The sequence below is a fragment of the Leptinotarsa decemlineata genome, unplaced genomic scaffold (assembly GCF_025532065.1).
Source record: "Leptinotarsa decemlineata unplaced genomic scaffold, Ldec_3_MD MMD2_tig00026328_RagTag_RagTag, whole genome shotgun sequence".
Classification (NCBI taxonomy): Eukaryota; Metazoa; Arthropoda; class Insecta; order Coleoptera; family Chrysomelidae; genus Leptinotarsa; species Leptinotarsa decemlineata.
In genome coordinates, this window is record NW_027412688.1 from 3,159,199 (window position 1) to 3,184,279 (window position 25,081).

Genomic DNA, 25,081 nt, shown 5'->3' on the forward strand with positions numbered 1-25,081 from the left:
CAATTTATTTCATAAAACAACGCCATTTTGAATGATAGCGATCCGGGATACTGAAAATAGATGGTATGAAAATATGAAATACCGCACATATAGTGATATTTACAGCTGAAAAGTACATACATATTATAACATTATATTATTTAGAATAAAGTGATTTAGGTTTGTGACTAGAAAATTGATACGTTGAGAGAGTGAATTTTTGTATAATTAATAGTTTTATCGAAAACATTCATAAACGAGTGGCGCGCTTGAATTTTGCTAATAATAGGCTATATATTTGTCAATAAAATTTCATTTGCTGTAAAAATATCAATCTTCGAAACACAATCAATGTCTTTAACAGTTTTATGAGTGGAAAAGTGAAATTTTCGAATGGATTCAACTTTTCTATTTCTTAGTTTTCAGTTGGTGACATAGCAATTATATTTACCTAGTGTCCAATTCAAAATTACTTCTTGCGCCTTCAAGAAAACATTTTTAACACTTTTTCATTTGTTATCGTTTTCGGCTGTATTAGATTTTATAACGCCTACTTGGAACTACTAAATAACTCTTATAAACCTGTCTTCTGATTATTTTATAGGTATCGTTCAAATGTGTTGCAGAAGTGCAGTAAGGGAAGTCTTTATGAATCTACTTCTTAAGAGTGTTAGACAAATTTTATAGTAACTGCCAAAATGTTTATTAAACTGTTTGGTAGTGTTTGTAAAAAGCCTCACAAAATATTGATAATAACTATAATGTTTTATAAAACGGTGCCAATTTCCTATTTATAGCAGTTTTATGAACACTTCGAAAACATTTCTGAGAGGAATGTAGTTTTATAATTTGTTTCTCCGAAACGTTTTCGCAACTATTATAAAATACGAAATTGCTAGTTGGGTAGTTCGTGAAAGAAGTTTTTTGGTGCAGTCTTATCATATAACGAACACTCAAATATTTGTGATCAGTTCGATGAAACCCTCACCGAAACCTGAGACTGAACCGATGACAGTTGAATAGTTGAACAGCGGAAGTTGAACTTCCGCTGTTTGTAGTCGATACATTTGTTGTGGAATATGAGTCTAGTGACTATATCACTAAATGATGAAACAATTCTGGTACTTATAAGAAAAAAGATGTAACAAATCTGGAACTTACTAAGAAAATGGTAAAGTAAAGAATAGCTTCGAAAACGCTATAATAGCCTTTTCAATTGATTTTTCAAGACCTGAAGTGATACATCAAAGAGATCTAGGTTATTGCGATTTTGATTTACCAGCTTCATAATTCGAGGCATCGGACTATTCAAAGCATAATTGGTATCTTTTTGTTCAATATGAAAAGTTAGTAGTTGTAGTAGTTCTGAGCAATTTTTCTCACTATTCATTAATTTGAAGAGGAAAGAAACACAAGTTTATAGAAATTCTTCTTCTTCCAATGATTTTATATTTAACTTGGTCAAGAGTTGACTGTACTCATATTCATTTCGTTGAATACCAAAGTGAAAAGCACAATTCCTTATTAATTTATTTTTAACATTCTCAATCAAATCGATATTTACATTATGGTATGGGTCCCATATAACCGAAAAATATTTAAGAATGGATCTAACGAAAGCAAAATATAAAATATTTTTTGTTTCAATTGAAAAATCAGTAGAGATCCAACACAAAGCCTAGCATTTTGAGACTTTTTGCTGCAATTTCTTTTACTTGGAGATTAAAATTAATTTCGCTATCAAATTTAACTCCCAGATCGCGAATAAATGTTTCTCTTTCAAGAGCTATATTATTTAATGTATATTCAAGGAATATTGGACTCCTAATTTTAGCGATCAATGTTTACCTCTGGCAAATAATTTCTACACCACATGGAAAAGGCTTCGAGATCTTTTTGAACTCATTCGGAAACTTCCGATGACAAGGAGAAAAACAGTTATTTTCAAATGAACTGTCTACAAAGATGTGTAGATCTTGCAAAGAACTAACTTTCATAAACAAACTGAAAAATAAAAACCCGCGACAAAATTGTTTTCAAGTGAACAATGAATACATTGAATTCCTGGATATGAATATTTGGAGTTTTTTGCTCGATTCTATTTTCCTATGAAAGTAATTGTTTAGAAAGTACTCCTTCCTTCCTGATATAATCGGAACATGGCTTTTGATAGAATTTAGTATAATGATGTACGAATTCATAACGACAATTTCTTCCATAATATTCCATAACATTCAGGAGAAAGTAGAGGCTTCAACACTCCACTATTCACACCTCTCATGAAATATCATATTTTATATTTTTGAGATCTTGATCCTAATCGTTGACAACAGTGTCAATTCTGATTAATAGCTTTTTAATTTTTGTTGTAGTTTCCATAAACTTTTTTTATATAACTTTTGTGAGAAATTCTATTTATATTATATTTTGAGAAGGAGTGCGTAGTTGAAACACATCATCAACAATCTTGTCCCCCTCTATTTTGTTAATTATGAGTAACGGGTCTCAAACTACTTGGAAATTCCACTAACAGTTCCTCATGCTACTCAAAACTTGGATTTTCTTCCATAATTAAAACATTGAGCCGAACACTTTAATAGAGAACGACGTGCAGTTATTCCAAGAATCCAGAGAGAATTTCCATACAGGAGGATTAACGTGTTCAACTTCAGAGTAGCAGTAAGTTGAAAGTTGGCCGTGAGAGAGTAGTTGAAATAAAACTGAATTGAGATTACGGCTAATGAGGTGCGTAGAAGTGGGATGTGAGCGATAAAAGTTTATTGCGAACGCAACATTTGGGTGAAAATATATACCCTTCGGAATAATTTGAGGAAAGAAAGTTTCCACGTGTGGAAATGACTCTCAGATTTTCACGCTACAAGATTGTGAGAAAAAACCCTCTAAATCGGTTGGATTAGGCAATTCATATTCTTAGTTGGAAATTTTTCGACCCTGAGAACACTTCACACTTTAAAATTTTTCAATTTTTTCTTCCATTGACCTGAAAATTTCCATTCAGCTCAACTAATAGGTTAGAAGCCACGCCCATTTTCAATGAAGTGAAAAACCAAATACACTTTCCAATAATGTTGCATCTGCTGTGATCACAACCGCAGTGGTAAACGAAACGTCAGGCATGGAACCTGTCGATTACCGCTAACAGATCAGTTTCAGCTATAACCAAAAACTCGAATAATTCAACTGATTCAATATATACGGACTGAACAGCAAAATTCCTCATGAAAAATCAGATTCATAATCAAAGCCCATTACCAATCTAATCAATCTATGAATTTCACTAGTTCGGACTTCCATTGTCTGATATATAAAATGATTTGAAATCCCTGAAACAACTAAAGAAGAAGAATTAAAAATAAATAGCTGTAAATAACAATTATATTAAGCAAAAAACCTGAAAAGAAACAATTGTGAAATAAACTACAAGTAGAAATAAAATGAAACAATTGGACAAAAAATAAAAATAAAGAAGTACAAAATGAAAATGAAGATGAAAATAAAAAAGTTAAGAGATTTCAAGCCAAGTTAGTTCACGACGTTTCGATTGTTAGTATCCACAATCGTGTTCGGGTGATGACTGGACTGATTCCTTCGAGATATGATTATTTATGGGTCGTTCCAGTATTTTCACTTATCCCCGCTTTCCATTTTTTCCGCTTCACTGGTTCCGTGGGAGATGACCGTTTGGCGGGAGTTGGCAATTTTTCGCTTGATGATGGGTTTCCATATGTTGCGTATTTCTACGCTGGCTTGGCTGAATACGTTGTTGAACAACATGTATGCGGCTTCCTTGAATTTTCTCCTAAACCAATGTTCCTCTCTGTGTAAGATCTCAGCTTGGGACCACTCGATGTTGTGTTGATGAGTCCAAACATGGTCTGCTATTCCTGATTTGCTGGTTTCCCCTCGCTGTGTGTGTTTCTTGTGATCAGCAATGCGAATATTGAAAGGCCTCTTGATTTCACCAATATAGGATTTTTCAGTACTCACAGGGTATCCGGTAAATGCAATTCTTGGAGTCGTAGTCCGCGTTTGGTGGGCTGGTTTTCGTGAGGCTGCTACGTATAGTGTTACCGGATCTGAAGCAGGTTCTGATGTTGTACTTGGAACCAATTCTTCTTATCCTCTCTGATAATTATCTAATAAAGGGAAGTGCAAGCACTGGTTGTGACGGCTTGTCTTCCTTGCTAGGCTCCTGCTGTCTTTTAGCCAAAGTCTACCATCGCTTTGGCGTAGCCATTCCGTTGAAGAGTATTTTTGATGATGTCCTAGTTCCTTTTCGAGACCTTCCTTCGTGTTACAGAGGCCGAAAGCACGGTCTGATAGAGTCTTGATGATTCCTCTTTTAGTCGATTGATTGTGGTTGGATTCGTGGTTCAGATACTGTACCGTGTGAGTGGGTTTTCGGTATACAGATGTTTCCCGATTACAGATGTCGTCCTCTTCACCAAAACGTCTAAGAATGGCAATTCGTTGTGGATTTCCTTCTCCATTGTGGAAGTGATGGAGGGTCTTACGCTGTTAATGTGTTTCAGGAAGGCATCTAGTTCAGTATTCCCATGGTTTCATATTATGAAGGTGTCGTCAACATATCTTAATCAGACTCGAGGTTTCTTGTAGATTCGTTCTCTCTTTCGCGTTCTCATCTACGGAATGGAAAGCGGGGATAAGTGACAGTACTCGAACGACCCATAAATAAACATATCTCGGAGGAATCAGTCCAGTCATCACCCGAAGACGATTGTGGATACTAACAATCGAAACATCGTGAACTAACTTGGCTTGAAATCTCTCAACGTTTTTATTTTTCCATTTTGTACTTCTTTATTTTGATTTTTTGTTCAATTGTTTTATTTAATTTTTACTTGTAGTTTATTGCACTATTGTTTCTTTTCAGGTTTTTTTGCTTAATATTATTGTTATTTACACCTTCTTTAGTTGTTTCAGGGATTTCAAATCATTTTATATATTAGACAGTGGAAGTCCGACCTAATGAAATTCATCATGAAACATTGTCAATCACCTTCAAACAAATAATCAATCTATAATTAAATAGAACTGGCCGATACTTGATGAAAATCTATATTAAAAAACAAATCATTACAGTTTATTGTATGATTTTCACTAAAGTGAAAGTCCTGCAGTACACTGTATTAGTCAGTTTTTTAATCAATCTATGTTTTTCATTAGGAATTTTCCCGGATGTATACAAACAGCAAAAGTTAATCCTATCTATGAGAGCGGAGACAGAAAAAATCGTGTACTGTCTGACTCCAAGCTATCTTCTAGAAGTTTCAAGTGTCACCAAGAGCTATACGAATAATTGCCAGTATTGGTTTTTTGCAGGAATTTGTTCATCAAAATTAAAGTCATGACAAGTTTTCTCTACATATTTACGAGTCTCTTTAACAAATTCATAAGTTCAGTCTTCCTCTTCAAGAGGAAGAATAATCTTTCTCTTGTAGGTGATCACTTGGTGGTCGAAACACTTGTGCAGGTGTTGAAATAACGGTTTGGTGATGGGAAAAACTCCAGTTATATTATTTCCTGGTGATAATCGATTCTTTAACAGAAAAAGCACAGTTTGTTAATTTGCTTTATTGAAAAAAAAACAGAAGTAATCATTATGACTCACACACTAAGTATAATTTAATAATATCAGCAATGATTAAAACACGAAGGCTTCATCATTCTACAGGTAATAAAGTACCTAATTGAAGCACTTTCAGATCGGATCGAATCATGACATTATCCTCACTCACAAGGGAAACTGAAAAAATCTCAGGTGAATTATTTGTCAAGAATATACCATGATCAGAGATACATAGACAAATATAAATTTACTTCCACGATTGTCGATATATATAATGTGTATTAATTTGTTTGAAGTCTAGAACCCTAATGATTAAAGTCTCTATATCCATTGATTGTTAAATTCATTTATATTCTGTTCAAATGTGTCCAGTTCAAACTTATGTTTTTATCCATACTTAGTACTCATTCAATACATTAGTTTATTTTTTATTTTTCATATCCTGTTCAAATATGTCGAGTTTGAACTTATATTCTTATCTATATCTAGTACTTCTTCCAATAGATTCATTGGTTTTTATTTATATTTTGTTCAAATGTAGCTATTTTAAATTTATATCTTAGTACTTGACTCAATGCATGAATCTCATTCAATGTCAGATTCAGTATTATCATTCCTGACACACCGGCAGATCATTTTGCCTCGTAAAATGTATTTTATTTGTTCACTGTTCATTTCTATATATACATATATATATATATATATATATATATATATATATATATATATATATATGTATATAGAAAGTATTGAAAATTCCATTCGAAATTCAGAAGTTTAAACAATTTATTTACTATCAATGCGAGTGTTCCGTATTTTCGTCACTCATAGTATACATAAAACTATAAAAAGTTTTGTGATATTTGTTATCGCTCATGAACTTTTATGGAACAGACACTTGAAAATGATTTATTACTTCGCTGCTCAAGGGAATATACTCTAACTAAGGGAACGATAAGGGAATTTACCACTTCAATTATATTGGCAATTTCAGTTTCCCTGCTGCTGAAACCTGTAGGAGTCAATAATCTTCTTAAGTATGCACCTTCCAAGGCCGTGCTTGAACGTAAGAACAAATCCTATTTGCATGATTTGTATGCACGCATTCAATGAAAATATCCGGAAAAGTTTCACTTGGCAAACTTGAGCGGATTGAATTAAGCCTTGATTCGAGGGCGTTTAAAATATAAGTTGTGCGAAATAATCAGCATAAATTTATGAGGCTACTTAAAAGTTTGTAAACGCCAAAGCTCGGAGCTTCTTTAGCGACAACATAGGAGAAAACTGAAAAGAAAATGGAAGGCTACCGTCGGTTGTTTGGGACAGACATCGTTATTGTCCACTTCGAAAACTTGTCGAAAAGTTTCGAGAAAGACATCGGGGGATAAATCACCTGTATATAAATAGAGGGCGGGAGCTGTATCCAAAGAATACGGGTCCGGTAAAAGTCCCAACATTTCGCCACTTCAGTGGCGTTGAGAGAAGTTTTTGGTGTGTGGTGGAGTGAGGTGGAGATTTTCCACTATGATTTGAGGAGAGATTGTAACTTTGTAGCAATGAATATTACTAGAGATTTTTCCCAACACCAAACAGTTATTTCATCACCTCGACACGTGTTTCGATCACCAAGTGATCAGCTTCAAGAGGAAGATCAAACTTCCTAATTTTAAATAAACACTGACTTATACAAAAAAAATATACTTTGTAAACAACTACTTCCATATGAACACTGAATTATACAACAAAAACTTTTGTATATTCAGTTTTTAAATCAAACTTTCGTTATGGAACTGAAAAAGATAACATTCACAGTATTGGTGTACACTTTTTTGCATGATTCACACAACTTTGTATGGAGATAATCATTTGAACTCGACTGCTTCTTCATTCATTTAAAAAATACCCCCATTTTTTTATACGAAGATGAAGAACTATAGAGGCAGAACTTTTTTTCCAAAAATTGATTTCTTGTAAAAATATAGCCCTTTCTATTTATTTCAACAATTTCTGTAACATAACAAATATTCATTTAGCTTTCAGATTTGCTTGGAGACTTTCATCCATATTCATTATCTTTCTCAACCAACTCCTCGAAATTAAATTCGATTTTCTTGAAAGTCTCTATGTTCTTTAATGGAAAAGTATTTTCAATAATATCAAAAATATCAATAATATCAATATCGAAAATACCAACTTTTTTTGATAGAAAGAATCAGTATTGCTATTCAACGTGGCAATGCTGCTTCAGTACTTGGAACTATTCCTCCTTCACATAATTTTGATGAGATTATGCATTGCCCTAATTTCAGTACGGAACTGAAACCTCTTCGAAACAAGCCAAAATATGTGGATATTTATCAGTCTCCTATCAAGGTTAATTCACAAGTGATTGATCCACCTTCTTCTTTTTCAGTGCGGTCAGTGGACTCAGGTCATTCTTGGCCCCAAAAAATGAGTTGCATTCCTCGTAGAATTGGTACCATTTCAGTGGAAGCGCTTCTTGAAGCAAGAGCCGAATCGATCCCTCTACGAAACCCTTTTTCACTTGGAAGGATCGATCGCAGCTTGAGAAATGGTTCTTATGGAGATTCTGTGAAACGTGTTCTTCCTTACGAATCAGTAGAGAGTTGTCCTAAAAATCTAGAGAAGAAAATTGGATTGGATAATTTAGGAAACACTTGTTAAATGAATAGCATTTCACAAGTGTTGTTCATGACGAAGAATTTCAAGAACGAAGTTTTAATAATGAACGAGAACGAGAATGTTTCCTGCTTATTCATCAAACTCAAACAACTGTTCATGCAGCTGCAGTTTCGTAAGAAGGTATCATCTTTCCCTCCAACCGATTTCCTGGAGTCTTTGAAGTCCACTAAATACTTGTTAGGACAACAAGAGGATTGTTCCGAATTCTTGGGGTTCTTGTTGAATACTCTTCGTGAGCAAAACAATAGCAAAATCAATACTCCCAGCCGCTCTGGACTGAATGATTCCGTGCAACCCATCTCGTCTTGTGTTTGTAAATCTTTTGCTGGAAAAATCCTCACTTGTTTACTTTGTGGTAAATGTTCAAGAAGAACTGAAAACTTATGTGAATTTCTGGAACTTCATCTAGCTTTTCCTAATACGACTAATTACCAGTCCGTGCAAAGCTTATTGTTAAATCATCTGAAAATGGAATTTTTAACAGGCGATGATCGACTGTTTTGTCAAACATGCGCCAAACTAACTGACTGTTATAAGGAAATAAGTATAGCTGAGGCACCAGTCAATCTAATAATAACACTGATGATTTTCAAACAAGACTCAACCTCTAACGGAAGCAAGAAACTCTTTGGAAGGTTCGAAATAGATGAACATTTCAACCTAGCAGACCACTGTTATAATATTCATGCAGTCATTGTTCACTGTGGTTCTGGCGTTGAATGTGGTCATTATTACGCCTTGGTCAAAGAAGAAACGGCCTGGTATAAGTATGACGATAGTCGTGTCACGAAGTGTTCTGGTGATGCATTGAATTTATTGGAGCCTCTGGAGACACCCTACATTTTGTTTTATGAGAGAGAGGACATTGTTAGATCAAGATCTTCAGATGATGTGGTGCTGTGTTTTCCGGGTTTTCCTGCAGCTGAAAAAGCAAATGCGCCACTGGAATCAATGAAGTCGCCCCGGAGCGCCAATTAATTTTTATTGTTGTATTTATTTTATTTTTATCGTTGTTTTAACATATTGTAATAATTACTTTATAACATTATCAGCAACTCAAGTACGATTATGTATCCTTGAAGTTACTGATACTCGACAAATTTCTGAACATCCCGGTACCATTAGTGTCATCTCCTACCCTTCCTTTCCTTAGAGAGTTTCCAATAAATTATAACTCTTGTCGCTTGATGTGAAATATCGTAGTTTTACGATGTGATGAAACGTTATTGAAAGAATTTCTTATCTTGATTTGCCTTTTATTTGTTCCACACTCATTCGTGTCTACAAACAATACATCATCCGGAATAGCATGTCTGCGATATCGGCATAAATAAAAGTAAGACAGTCTTCAGGAAAATGTGTTTCATATCTGATGCATAATGAAACTCTGTAACTTTCCCAATTTCCTTATTGTTCGGCGTGCCAAACATTCCGATTCAATGATTCAATAAGGCTCCGTTTTGCTGATAATTCTAGTGACTCAAACTCGAATGGAACAACTTGTCGTCTGTTATGTCTGTTGCACGATCTTGCAAACTTAAGTTTCCATCTGAGCTTCAGGAGAACAGGACGTGCTTGAAAGACATTGTTCACTTAAAATGCTTCGAGCTGCGATTTCTGGCTGGCAAGAATATCACGTAGACAATGGATAATGGAAAAGTCCACTCGCCAGGAAAGAAAACACAAAAGATTTGCATCTTATAAAATTACACCAGCCACCAGTCACTTCCAACGTCAACGATTACGAAAAAATTAGGAGGACGACAAAGTAAGATTGATTATTTGAGGGGCATCAGTTGGTTCTGAATAAGTCTGTAATTGGAGCTAATACTTCAATAAAATACATTTTAAGGTAGTTGATACTATGTTAATCAGCGTTTTTTCAGTAAAACATTCCGAATTTTTCAATCCGTACCTACGCAGTAAGCTCAAAAGTGTTATCGCCTGATTTGTAATAATTGAAAAATCAACTTTTTAGCTGGAGTAAATCACCAAATTTTCGAATTTAAGTGAGAAAGTGAATGTTTCAGCCAACACTACTACTCTTTATTAATATTTGATTGGCTGAGATGCTTTTGTCCTTTGTTTCGTCCACTGAAAATTCAGCACATGTCATATCCAAGATGGGTATTCTTTCCAGTATTTATTATTTTCAGGGTTGGAGATATTTTACACACTTGTGTAGTATATCTCCAAGAATATTACTCGAGTTTTTCCCAACGCCAAACAGTTATTTTAATACCTTGACACGTGTTTCGATCACCAAGTGATCATCTTCAGGAGGAAGATCAAACTGGTTCAGTTCAGAAAATCTCCGAACACGTAGAATACTCATAACTTTTATTCATCTAACCAACAAACTAACCATGCTTCATAGTCGAAAGTGTAATCATATGTTCGAGACGGGTGTACTAAGAAAAAACACTCGCTAATCGAATTTACGTAGCCCGCGGAAGTTGAACATTAATCTTATATTATAATATACACCCACTATATTATAATGTATGTGAGAGTAAATAAAATGAAATAATTTATGTTAGCGAGGCAATTTTCGAAACATGGGAAACTGATGACTCCACAATGTCTTGCTTCTTTGTTGCCCACTTTCTGAAAATGCTGAACTATGGAATAGAGCTCAATATACTGATACTTTTAGATTCATTCCAGGCTTTATATCCCCCTTTCTTTGATTATCTATTGATGAACTATTTTTACTTCCATTACTTCAACATAGGAAGCTTTATTTTCGTTCCCGACACAAAATGATCCGTATCATTCACTTCTCAAGTAAATCAAAAGTGAATCATGCAGCCATAAATAATGCCGTCACTTCTTCCTAGTGCCCTGATCGAAATCGCAAACATCAACAGTTTAATGACAATATGATAATCATCAGCAGGAAAAGACGTCTCCATGATGTGCTTTGATTTTCAGTTAGTATTCGGAATAATATTTTTCAATGCATCGAATCAGAAGCAGAAGCAGAAGAGGCAGAATTGAGTGGCCCATATATCCACCAGATCTGTCATCACTCGATTTTTCTTGTCGAACATATCCAAAATACAATAATGTCTTTTCCATCAAAAATTCACAGATTCCAGAGTTCTTCTCAAATGTTGACGCAGTTTTTATAACGCCTCTGCTTCTTTTCCTTTTAGCCAGCCTGTATACTCTCTTCGGTACTGATCTGAATCAAGAAATGACAAACGGTACATGGATCGTTTCCTCACGAGATAGTGTGAATTGGTTATGACACTGACAAAGTACAACTTTTCGCCAATTGATTTTGCAATCAAGCCTAATTTCGCTCTGGCGGGCCCGTTGCCCTTAATTACACGTCAAAAACTTATAATGGTCCCTAATCTTCCCTCACCGTTGAGTTGGACGGTAATTGTTCAAAGATCGGTGCAGTGACTTTTCCTGAAGTGATGAATTTTGAATGTTTTCACGTGTAATGTACAGTTTTGAAGAATTTGATTAGAGAGAATTTCCTTCTTTGTAATTTGCGCCTTGGGAAACTGCAAAATAATATTTTTTTTAAATGAATTTTCAAATTCATATACGTACATTGAGTTTTCTTCTGTCATCTTTTTATTAATTAAAGAAATCAGACGAATTCAGTATATCGTCTGGAAATATGCCCAATATTTTGACAGTAACACTATTTGCTGAAGGGCTTTTTGAGAAGAGATCCACGAATTGCATTTTAGCGCAATTCAACATTGTATTCATACTCCTGAACTAGTTTAGCTAGTTTTCAGCTTCGATATGAGCTGAATTTATTACAGTTTGAAGATCATTCTCATTGCTCATACATTTCAGATATGCGTGTTATATCAGCAAAGGTAATACAAACATATGAAGCCACCTTGAAAAAAATGGTTCACGTATATCATGAACGAAAGAGGTCTCAGAATGGACCATTGTTGAACTCCTACTTCAATTATTTCCGGATATGATGTATCATTGCTTTATATTCGTTGAATTGGATCCAAAAAGAAATAACGATACACCCTTGATCCATAATTTTTCAATTATGGATCAAGGGTGCTTGATCCAAGCTTTCCATTGATAATAAAACGTAAAACACAATTGAACGCTTTGATCAGATCATACAGAGCCAGTGCTGCTTTCTCGTATCTCATTCCTTCTCAGGATCGTAACTCAAATCCAAGTTGAATAAACCATTTCTTTGAAAGAAGTTGTCCCATATTTTTCAAAAAATTTGAAAATATCTTTCTGAAAATTGATTATCAATTTCAGGCAACAGTTTTCAATGTTACCATCTCCACTTTTTTTATCGGTAATAGCTCGCCAGAAAATATTCCTTTGTCAACTGTTTAAAAAAAAATCTGTAATAAAAGGAGTTGTGAGAGGTTCTGTCTCCTGTCCGGTATATTAATGAATATATTAATTGTTTCAAGACTCATTGTGAAAAAAGTCCTTATTGCTTCTGGAAAATCATCTAAGAATCTTGTGATATTCTCAAATGGAAATAAATTTCTTCACGAAAGTAAACTTCATAGAAAAAAGATGACTGTATAATCACTTCATAAATTCTGGTCTGGTTCAGAAGGATTCATATTTGTGATAACTGTCTTTGCCAAATTGAAATTATAATTTTCCTCGATCTTCTGCTTGCCGTGGTATTTGATCTAATTTGCAGTCTAGTTATAAAATCCATTGGGATAACGGCAGCCTGCAGTATTGAATTATATTTCGTTTACACAACTCAAACGACTAGATTAGACATCGATCGAAGAAATTTTGTTAGTAGAGCACGCTCGTGGAACTACTCAAGTCATGATTCAGTTCAACTAGTTCAGACTCAATTTTTAATTTTACATATCATGAAATTATGAAACAATAAAAAAATTAATTGAAAATTAATGGCACTCCGAGGCGTCTTCATTGATTCCAGTGGCGCTTTTGCTTTTTCAGCTACAGGAAAACCCCGAAAAACCTGCAGCCACGTCATCTGAAGATCTTGATCTGCCAATGTCCTCTCTCATTCAGACTATTTGACAAGTGTTACTTGGCAATTTTTTCAGTTTTTCAGGAGTCATTCAACTCGTAATTCCACCCAGATTGTTTGCTTTCATTGCTGTTTTAGATGGCTTTTAAAATTATGTCAGAAGTAGCTACTGGTATGTGAGAATTCTAGTTGGTGAAGTCAACATGACGTCTCTGTAGAAACTTCTGAGCCCATTAACTGATTATGACATTGAAAATTGGTCTATTCAAAAACAAAACTTTGAAATATATCTGAAAGCATCTGATAAATCTGAAACTCAAGCGAATGTTGAGTTAGCCATTCTTCTCAATTGTATCGGCGATGAAGGTTTGGTTGGATTCAATATAATACTGTTGTAAGTCATGCCCCGAAGAAAATAACGCCGGCCGCCACTGGTAGCCACAAACTAATTGTGACGTAGCTGAAAGCGCGCGATTGTACAATGTTCACTACCGTTCTAGATGTAGCGAGAATAATGCTACCGACTTTAATGGAATTCCGGCGAATTTTCTACCGGTTTCGATTACAATATATAAACGCTAGCCACGAGACAGTCAAGTGGAAGTTACAGTGCGGTACCTGAAGCGATCAAGTAAGGCGATAGACATTCGAATAAAAGTTTGTTGTATTTGAAGTGGAATAAAATTAAGTTTGATTATTGTTCAGTGTTGTCAATTGCTGGTAAATCAATGGGGAAAAACGTAGGAAAACGTTCAATGAAGAATGAAAATCAACACTCATAAAACTATTGGCTGCCTTTGATGACTATTTTATACCGAAAAAAAGGCATACCTATGGAATTATGCGAATTCAATAACCTAGTCCAAAGTGAATGGCTCCTGTGATGTTCAAACAAGCCAGTCGCTGTATTTGATATAATTTTTGGATGGCCGTTGCTTGTAGAACTTTCGGTCCCCATGCAATGGCTCCATACGTTAACATAGGTCTTATTATTGCAGTGTAGATCCAGGTGACCACACGGAGTGAAAGACCCCATGCGCGTCCCACTATCCTCCGATATTGTTCATGAGCCACATATGGTCTTTTTGCTCTATTTTGTAGGTGAGAGTTCCATGTTAGCTTCCTGTCGAGGATAGTACTGAGGTATTTCACCTCTTCAGAGAAGTTCAGTTTGCTTTTGAAGATTTCGGGAGGTTTCAAGACCAATAAATTTCTTTTTCTGGTGAAAAGGACCATCTCAGTCTTCTTGGGATTGATCGACAGTGAATGTCCCTTACACCATGTTTCTAATAATTTGAGCCCATCCTGCACAGTGTGCAGGATATCGCACAGTGTGTTCACAAATTTGTCGGTCTGCAAAATAACTATGTCATCTGCATATGCAATTATGTAGAATCCATTATTGTTGGGGTGATTAATCAAGGTATCCAGAGCTATGTTCCAGAGAAGGGGTGACAAGACCCCTCCCTGTGGACATCCCCTCATGACCCTTCCTTTCACTGTAATGTCTTCTACATTGACACTTTTTCTCTACTAGAGAGCATCTTGAGTATCAATTCTCCTACTGCTAGGGGTACGTACATTCCTTGAGTGTAGTTGCTTCATTTGTAGTGTAATTCATTAATTTTGAGACAATTTCTGGTATAGAAACACAACACATGGAGTATTAATAGATAAAATATCATACATCACTATTTACTACAAAACGTATCGATTTTTTTTTCTTTTCAAACATAATGAAGGAAATAAACATAATAACAACATAAATAATTTGTTTCATGATATTTTGGAATTTGAATTGTATGAATAGATAATTTGTTGTAGACTCTTATACCGGTTGAAATTAGACCATTTGACATTATTTCCAGGTTATCCTGGCTTGTATAGAAAGAATAGTTATGTATAGTTTGATGATCATATCTTGACATGCTTGACAGATCGCTTCTGTTCTCATTGATGAGCTGTTCATCCACACAACTTGACTCAGATCGTAAATTACTCTGGATTGAATTACGGATGGAATGACACCACAATCATAATTTCTTGTGGAGTCAAACTCAAAATTTGCCAAATGACACTTGTGAACTGAATTGGATTTTTCTATCCCAACACTCGATGTGATCGTTATTTTTTCGCAGTCGTCCAGAAATCCACGCTCTTGATGGGTTATTAAGGGTGGCATAGCTAGCGGCTGAAAGAAATTACTTTTGATTACAAAATCAATGTACTGAAAGTTGTACTTTGTCAGTGTCATTCGCATTATCTCGTGAAAAACGGCGAAAATGTCGTTTTTGGTTTATGAGTTATAACCTGATTAGTGAAAGAGCGTTAGAAATCCATCTCGGTCGCAGTTTATTGGAAATTCAATGAGGAAGAACCTCGTTGAATGAATTTGGTGAATTGAATACTTGGGAGTTTCGTGGAGCAGAAGTTGTTGATCTACATTGATCAACGAATCTTTTCTCTGTGGCAAGTATCAGCACAATCACAGACAAAACTCCCGCCAAAACGGTCATCTCCCACTGAACCAGTGAAGCGGAAAATGGAAAGCGGGGATAAGTGAAAGTACTCGAACGACCTATAAATAGTCATCTCTCTGAGGAATCAGTCCAGTCATCACCCGAAGACGATTGTAGATACTAACAATCGAAACGTCGTGAACTAACGTCACTTGGAATCGCTCCACTTTTTATTTTTATTTTCTTCCTATTTTTACTTGTATTTTATTTCACTATTATTTCATTTCAGGTTTATTTTGATTAATGTAATTCTTATTTTCAGCTATTAATTTTTAATTCTTCTTTTTTTTAGTTGTTTCAGGGATTTCAAATCATTTTATATAGTAGACAATGGAAGTCTGAACTAGTGAAATTCAAAAATTTACAAATCATGCAAAGTAGTAGTTCTGACACAAATGTTATTTATAGTATTATAAAAAGTGATTGTGGATACATGATACCAAGGCGTTCAGAGAGTCGAAATGAATATCGCAATGTTCACAGATTTTATTGAAGCTACTGCACTTGAAATTAAATGGTGATCATAGCATAACATTTGTGTGCGTGATGCTTCGCAATAGAATTTCAGATTGTGTCGACAAAATTCATTGTACATTTATAACATATCGAACAATAATGTGAACATTCATTTCAGATTATGATGTAAATAAATGAAAAATATCAACAATCAACCTCAAATTCTACAAACGTACTCAAAGTAATATGTAAAAAGCATTTTTATCAAAAATATTATCACAGTGAGTTATCTTCAAATAGAATGATTGTTAATAAATAATAGTCACAGATATATTATTTGAAAATATATATATCCATATATATTTATATAATTTTTATTGGAACTGATACAAAAAACGTTCATCAGGTTCAAAAACCCTTGAACAAATATTACGTTTTTCACCGTGGATTAACCAATAATTGACTACACTGAACAATATAATCCAACTTGATTTAATTTCACTTCGAATACAACAAACAGTTCAACTATTATTCGAATATCTACCGCCTTACTAGATCGCTTCGTGTACCGCACTGTAGCTTCCACTTGAGTATCTCGATATGCTTGTGGCTAGCGTTTATACATCGTAATCGAATGCGCTAGAAAATGTCGCCGGAGTTCCATCAAAATCGGTACCATTATTCTCGCTGCATCTAGAGTGGCAGCAAACATCATACATTCGCGCGCTCTTAGCTACGTCACGATTGGTTTATAACTAGCAGTGGCGGCCTGCGTTATTTTCATTAGGGCATGATCTACAACAATATCGTGTACACAGTTTCCAGTTCTCCCGCAAACATACGTAGATGTCTTTACTTTTACTCTGTTGGTAACTTTTTTGAAAAACTGAAATGTTGACTAGTTGATTTCAGGGTTTTTCTCTTCAATCGCAACACAGGAGGGTTGTGCTGATAACGACCATCCTCAAAGATGGCACGTGGATGTTGTGGTCGGAATGGAATCCAAAAGTTAGGTTTCTTTCAAAAAATGAAGTTGAATTCAAATGAATACTGAAGTGAAAGACTTTTTGAAGGAACTGGCACCCTCCTACGCTAGTAACCAGGCTGCGTGTCGACGGATTTGACGAGGTCATCAGTGCGATGATAGATGTGTTATTTGTGAAAGTCATATTGATAGGACTGGTAGCCTCCTAGTGAAAAAATGAAAATTTGTATAAAAAAAAGGTAATGAGAAAACTAAGAGTGGCAGCTTTGCCTCTATCAAGACAGCTGCACCCCCCGACTTCTATTCACTATAGACAGGAGGAGTCTGACCATTTTTCCCTAACGCGTTAAAAGAAGTAGAACTTCAAAAATAATGAAAATATGCACCTGATACTTTTAAAAAATCTGTTTTCTATTATAATTAACATGAGGTGAATTATTCCTGTACCAGTATACTTTTCTCCAATGACCGAAAACTCAGAAAATGTTCTCATTCCTTGGTGAGTCATGTCCAAAATTGAAACTTTAAAAAAACACAATCGGGTCTCTCCATCAAAAAAACTTTATTCTCTCCAGATTGTAAGAAACTAATCAAAATATCCATGAAACTTGTTCAATTTTACACAGATACTTGGAATATTGTATTTTCGTTTCGTCGGAATATATATTTACAAATTTTATAATACGATCACAGTTATAAAATATATATATCGAAATATTTACGTGTCATCCGATCCATGCAATTGATGTTCGGATTCGTTATTAAATAACATAGCCCATATTTTTATGCTTCGTTTAGTTCCAAAATCCATATCCATCATCGTTATTTATTATACGGATGCTGATTCAGCCATGTACGTTTTAGTACTTTTATATAAATGAATATTGAAAATGATTTGAAATTACTAGGCCGTAATCATTTTCAATTGTTGGATTTCACGAGTACAAGGGTTCGCTCTCTGTTGAGAATATTTCAAAATGTGGAGTTATTCCTGTACAGTTGGCGGTGATTGAACCGATATAATCGAATGAAAGCATTTGGAATGTTGTAGGAATTTGTTGTTCAATGTTTAATGAATTATTTAACTATTTTATGTGGATGGTCTAGATTAGATTCCATCAAAATTTTCTGTCATTTAATGATAATAATCTTTTTTGAAATAGGAAACCTAATGTATCTACTTATCTATGAGTGTAATAATAACACTGACAGAATGAAATATAAAAAAAATATTTGTAAAATATTCAAAATTTAAACAATTTTAGATTTAAACTAGAAAATAGCCAGACAATGAACATTACATATATAGATTTCAGTATCATATATTAAGTAACATTTAAATAGGTACATATTACATCAAATTATTATTAAAACAGTGATATTTGGTTTCATTCCAAATACAAATACTCTAGTGAGCAATTAAAAACAATTAGATGATAGCCAATAATGTCCCAAACAATTCCACATAAATATACAGTTTCTATTCTATTACTTCTTCTCAAATTCTTCAAGGGCTCTTTCAAAATCTTTCAAAATGGATTTTTTTTAATTTCTCCCGGTAATTCATTGAACTCGTGGAAGCCCTTAAAAATTAACGAATTCATGGTAATTCCTAATGCCGGTCTGTTTATATGTATATTATTGGAACTTCCTGTATTATAATTATGAATGCTTTTATTGAATTTGATGTACTCTTTAAAATATTCTGGTGCCATTCCTTTCACAATTTTGTATACTAGAGTCATTGTAAAATAGTAGAGTCTACTTTCAACTGATAACCAATTCAAACAATCAGGCATACTTTTTATGGGAGTACGGCGATTTGTTTTCAAGATTACTCTCATCCCTCGATTTTGTAGTTGTTGTAGCACATTCAATTCATTGAGGTTAAATAAAAATGATAATGACAAACAATAATCAAAGTGTGGTTGAATAGTGGTATTGTAAACTGTTACTTTGGACTGCATGGACAAATTTTGTGCTACTCTACTGAAAAAAATTTAGTTTTTTCTATATTTTCTTATGCATATATTCGAAGTGATCGTCAAAATTGAAAAAATTATCCTGATTGACTGATGACAACTTCAATTTTTTCGTTATCGATATTGACCTTTATACCGTTAATATCTAGAGAACTGTATTTATATTTCGTGGTAAATATCATTGTTTTTGTTTATATTATGTTTGACTTCAATTGGTTAGTGCATAAATACTCATTTACCGTTTCTAAAATCCTGTCCATTTTATGAATAGCTTCATCTAAATTCATATCGCTACACATAAGCAACGTATCATCAGCAAATAGGTTTATGAACTCAGATTCAACAAAAAGTTCAATATCGTTCAAATATAAAACAAAAAGAAGTGGGCCCAGAATGTTACCTTGGAGAACACCTACATCAATATCTTTTTCATTTGATAGTGCATCTCTAAACAATTTGTGGATTCCAATTGAGCATTCCAAAATTTTGCAGTGAATTTGTTGTACTGAGATAAATTTCAAAACTACTGAAGATTCATTTGGTCGAATACACATAACATTATTTTTCAATATTCACTCCATCGACATAAATTTCAATATTCACTCCAATATTCACTCCAAAGGAATAGAAGTTGAAATATTGCAAATATCACTAAGATATTTTTTTTACTCAAATTGAAAAACAACTGGTTCGAGCAATTTTTTGCAGGCTAACTATCAGAAGTCGGATATTACTGGAGTTTTTCCCAACACCAAATCGTTCTTTTTAACACCTCGACACGTGTTTCGATAACCAAGTGATCATCTTCAAGAGGAAGATTAAACTGGAAAAAATTTCAAGGCTAACCCTTTTTATCTATACAGGAGTACCATACAAGTATACCTTACAGATATACCACACCTTTGGTGTCTCAAATTAATTTTACAATTTGCCCTATCTATTAATTATTAAGATTGTAGATAATTTCGTTGGCCAATTGAAATCCACGATGAAATGCACACACTGTGGATACTCTTTAGTAACATTTGATCCTTTCTGGGATTTGTCTCTCTCCATACCACAAAGAACCGACCAATTGAGTTTGTGGCAATGCTTAGATTATTTTACAAGAGAAGAAACTTTGGATGGAATTGAAAAACCGACTTGTTCGAAATGCAAGGAAAGGAGAAAATGCATAAAGTCCCTATCAATCCACAAGTTCCCCTATATTTCAGTAATACATTTAAAAAGATTCTCTCCAACGGAAAGTAGAGGCAAATTGAATAATGTCATCAAATTTCCTCTAGAAGGATTGGATATGGACAATTTTGCAGAAGAAAATGTGGCTACTTGTTATAATCTATATGCACTTTTGAATCACAGTGGGACTACTAACAGAGGACATTATACAGCATACTGCAGACACCTGTATACTAGCGTGTGGCACAAATACAACGATTCACACGTGTCACCAATTTCACCAAAGTCGCTTGTGAGTGGAGAAGCATACGTCCTCTTTTATGTGAAGGATGGAACAAAATCGCGCCTTTAAGATAACCGAGGGAAAGTTTTACTCTTAGTTTCTTCAATTTTGTAATTTTTTTCAACTTCCCATTTTTTTAATTTCTTACCCAATAAATGAGTTATATTTTAACATATGTCCTTATGTAATAGTTAGTTGAATCTAATATTTAAAAGTTAAAGCTATATATATAAAACCATTTTCAAGCTATACGAAAGTTAATTTCACAATATTGCCTATCTACTTGTCCTAAATATATTTTTACAATGTGTCCTTATGTAATAGTCAGTAAATCTGATAATATTATTTTAACAAGCTATATAGTATGCTATTCGGTATTGGTCCGTTATTATTATTCATAATATCATTATGTTCACTCATTTCTTGACTCTCACAGGCATCTAGTTGCCTGTTGTTTTCAACTTGTCTAACTAATCTTAATAAACTGAAGTCTATGGAATGGTTTTACTGCAAAATATGATAAGCGACTGTGCTGATTTTTCAAGTCTCCCATATTTTAAGTATGCTATGTGTTACTTGTATCTTAATTTAATAGATAATTTTGTCTGTCCTTAATATTTTGCATCGCAGTCCTTACATTCAATTTCGTAAATTCCAGACTTTTTGAATTCTCGACTTTGTCTTTTGGACTTCCCAGAAGGCTCTGTAGTGTATGACTTATTTTGAAAACCACCTGCATATCTACTTCCTTGAAAATCTTCCCAAATTTCTTCGTGTATTGGTGGTATGGAACTGAGATATATTTATCCTGGATTTTGTCCTTTCTGAAAGTCGAGATTTCGTTCATTCTTAACTGAGCCTTCTCCTTCCTTATTATGACATCCACAATACTCCTCGAGAAACCGTTAGTGGCTGCTATTTCCTATATTGTACGTTTTTATTTTGTGAACCTCTCATGTGTTAGAGGGAAAGTCAAAAGACGATGCACTAAAAAATTCAACTCAGCACGTTTGTGCTGTCCACAGTGATGTGAACTGTGAGGAATATACCTGTACGTGCTTGTTTATTTCCTAAATATATCGTATTCTAACCCTCCATATTGGTCCCTCATTACCAAAACGTCAAGAAATGGAAGTTGTCCTTTATTTTCAAAATCATACGTGAATTTTATTGATGGACATTTAATATTTAAAAAAGAAACAAAGTCCTCAATATTAGCTTTTTTGATATCGAATATCGCGAAAATATCCACATACTTCAGCCATATCCTAGGAAAATACTTTGGTTTCCTTTGGTTTCCATTTCGAATCAGCTCATGAACGGGTCTGCCAGGTAGGGGGAAGGGGTTACACTTGGGCGTTCCTTCCTGTTGTTCATAAAAACAACCTTCTACCTGGAACCGATTTTATTTCATACACGAATAAGTACGAGAAACGAATTCATCGATTTCGTTATTATTGAAATTATTTTCTCTGGTAATTCCCTGATGTATTGCAAGGTCTGTGGAATTGGGACGCTAGGAATTAAGAAACTAACAAAAGAAACCAAAATCTCACCTCCTTGCAGAATGATGTTTTTTGTATGTTGTATGAACTCTAAAGAGTTTTTTCATACTAAAACCTAGTTGCGCATTTAATAAGGTTTCTAATTCCTCAGTGAGCCACTTTGCTGTTTGGTAGGTAGGAGCTCCAATAGCTGACACGATGGGGCGCATTGATTTTCCCGGTTTGTGGATTTTTGGGAGGCAATATAGTTCCGACACCGTTGGGTTGGAAACTTGTTAGTTTCAGAGTAGGTTATATTTGGTTGGTTTGTACAACATCAAAGGAATGGAAGTGGAAATATTGCAAATATCAGCAAAAGATTTTTACCCTGAAATAGAAATCAACTGGTCGGTTTCGTTTCATTTTCGTTGACCAACAATGTTCGGCTTCATTGTTGAGAGATAATAAATTAACAAATATCTAATGCCCTTATCCACCCTAATAACACGTACGAGACTGAGTACTTTTTAGGTCCTTCCCATTGACTAATTTTCGTCCACTTCTTGCGGCTCCACAAAAAACAAAGCGGGGTCACAGGCACGTATATGACCGGGCTAGCTGAATACACTAAGCTATTCTGCCCATTAGACAATAGTCTATTCTCCTCACGTTTTTGTTTTTGCTCCGAGCTGCCATCATCGTTTTTAATTTGGTTAATTAATTCACGTAGTTTGGCTCCACGTCTTTCCCTCACGATCGTTCGTCTCATTCTCATTTTGTAATGACGGTGATGAGATTTGAAGGGATTAGGACTTTATTGTTGCTCCGGGAAATTTACATTCATTTTCTCATCAAGGGAAACTCCTTCGTTACGCTCCACTTCTTGAATTCAAAGAATGCACTCCCAACTCTGGGTGAAGTTCATACCACTTGTTGTTCAGTATTGTCTCACTGGATGATTTTACAGTTTTTCATATGGCCTCAATTACGAGTTTCACCTTCCGCGAACTGAAAAATTACTCAATTATTTGAACTTTATAGATATTTCAACAGTTCAAACTTCTACTTCATTTCGATTATCAATCATTTCAATCAACATTTTTTTTTTGTAAATATATGTAGAATTCGTCAACAACTTCCATCAGTTCGAACTTCCATTGTCGAATATAATATAAATTGATTTGGAAACCCTAAAAAAACTGAAATTACAAAGAAATAACATACAAACAACAATAAAAAAAAATTGAATATTAATAGGAGGAAAATACACGAAGATCGTAAGAGACCCTACTGCATCAATTGAAAGGAAGTTGTACCAGACTCTGAATAAACACCAAGTCTATTTTACGGAAAAAGAGAGATCTTCGCTAACACCGCACCACAGTAAGCCCCCTCACTTGTATGGACTACCCAAAATCCACAAAAAGGATGTTCCGCTCAGACCGATAATTAGCTCCAGAAATTCAATCACTCAGAACTTGTCCAGATTTTAACTACCAATAATTAAACCACTGCAAGGTAAAACATCATCTTTTGTGAAAAATTCAAGGCATTTCGTTGAACTACTAGGGTAAATCGAAGTCAAAGAGCAGGATCTACTGATCAGTTTCAACGTGGAAAGCCTCTACACCAATTTTCCTGTCGAAAAAGCACTTCAAATCATACAGAAGAAGCTAACCGAAGATGGGGACCTGAAGATGAGGGACTGCCAATGGGATCGCCACTTTTACCTGTTATAGCCAATATATATATATGGAGTGGTTTGAAACTCTGGCCATTGAAGAGGCCCACAAGAAGCCCCAAGTCTGGTTGAGATACGTAGACGACACCTTCATGATATGGAACCATAGGAATGCAGAACTAGACACTTTCCTGAAGCACCTCAACAATGTAAGTCTTTCCATCATTTTCACAATGGGCAAGGAAGTCCACAATGAATTGCGTTTCTCAGACTTGTTGGTGAAGAGGACCGACACTAAATGGGAAACATCTGTATATCGAAAACCCACTCACATAGTATCTGAACCAGAAATCCAACCACCATCAATCGACTGAGAGAGGAATCATCAAGACTTCACCAGTCCGTGCTTTTGGGCTCTGTAATACAAAGGAAGGTTTCGAAAAGGAACTAGGCATCATCAAAAATGACCTTCAACGGAATGGTTACTCCAGAGTGATGGTAGAATAGGCCTTAGCTAGAAGACAGCAAGTACACAAGAAAGAGAAGCCGCCACAACCAGTACTTGTACTTCCCTACATCAGAAGATTATCGGAAAGGATAAGAAGGATTGGGTCCAAGTATAACATCAGGACCTGCTTCAGATCTGGGAACACTATCAGTAGCAGCCTCATGAAAACCAGGTTACCAAACGCGGACTGCGATTTAAGAATTGCATTCCGGATACCCTGCGAGTGCGGAAAATCATACATCGGTGAAACTAAGAGGCCTTTGAAACGATATGTTTCACAAATGTTTTATCACATCATAATATTGAATTTTTTTTCACTGAAATGACATATTGATATTTCAGGGATTTTTAGGGTTGTCTCCAAATTTTAACTCAGCTATCATACCTTCATGTGGGTTGAATGAGTGACATAGCTTGGTGTCATCTAATTCCTATTTAGTTGACGAACAATTCCAATTGAATCCATCTGTATATTGTAATAACCCGACCTCTGGCTTGAAGATTTCTCGTTATTAACACTAATAGTGTTATTCCGTCACATCCTCACGAATCCCGCTATTATGACACTGAATATCCTTGACACGCTACACAACCTCATGTCGGTAACATCACAAAAGGGATAAACAGGCCGCCCGAGATGAAAATGTAATTCTAAACAACCACTTCTCACAAAATATATCTCCAGAAAGCCCGCAACTCGACCTAACCAGTAACTAATTATTTGTTTTCATTCCAG

At 34.8% G+C, this 25,081-nt stretch overlaps 1 protein-coding gene across 3 annotated transcripts in view; it reads left to right on the forward strand.

Annotated features, from left to right (window-relative positions):
* The window catches only part of LOC111504686 (kin of IRRE-like protein 1), an 833,154-nt gene that overhangs the window by 615,977 nt on the left and 192,096 nt on the right, over positions 1-25,081 (forward strand). The window lies entirely within an intron of this gene.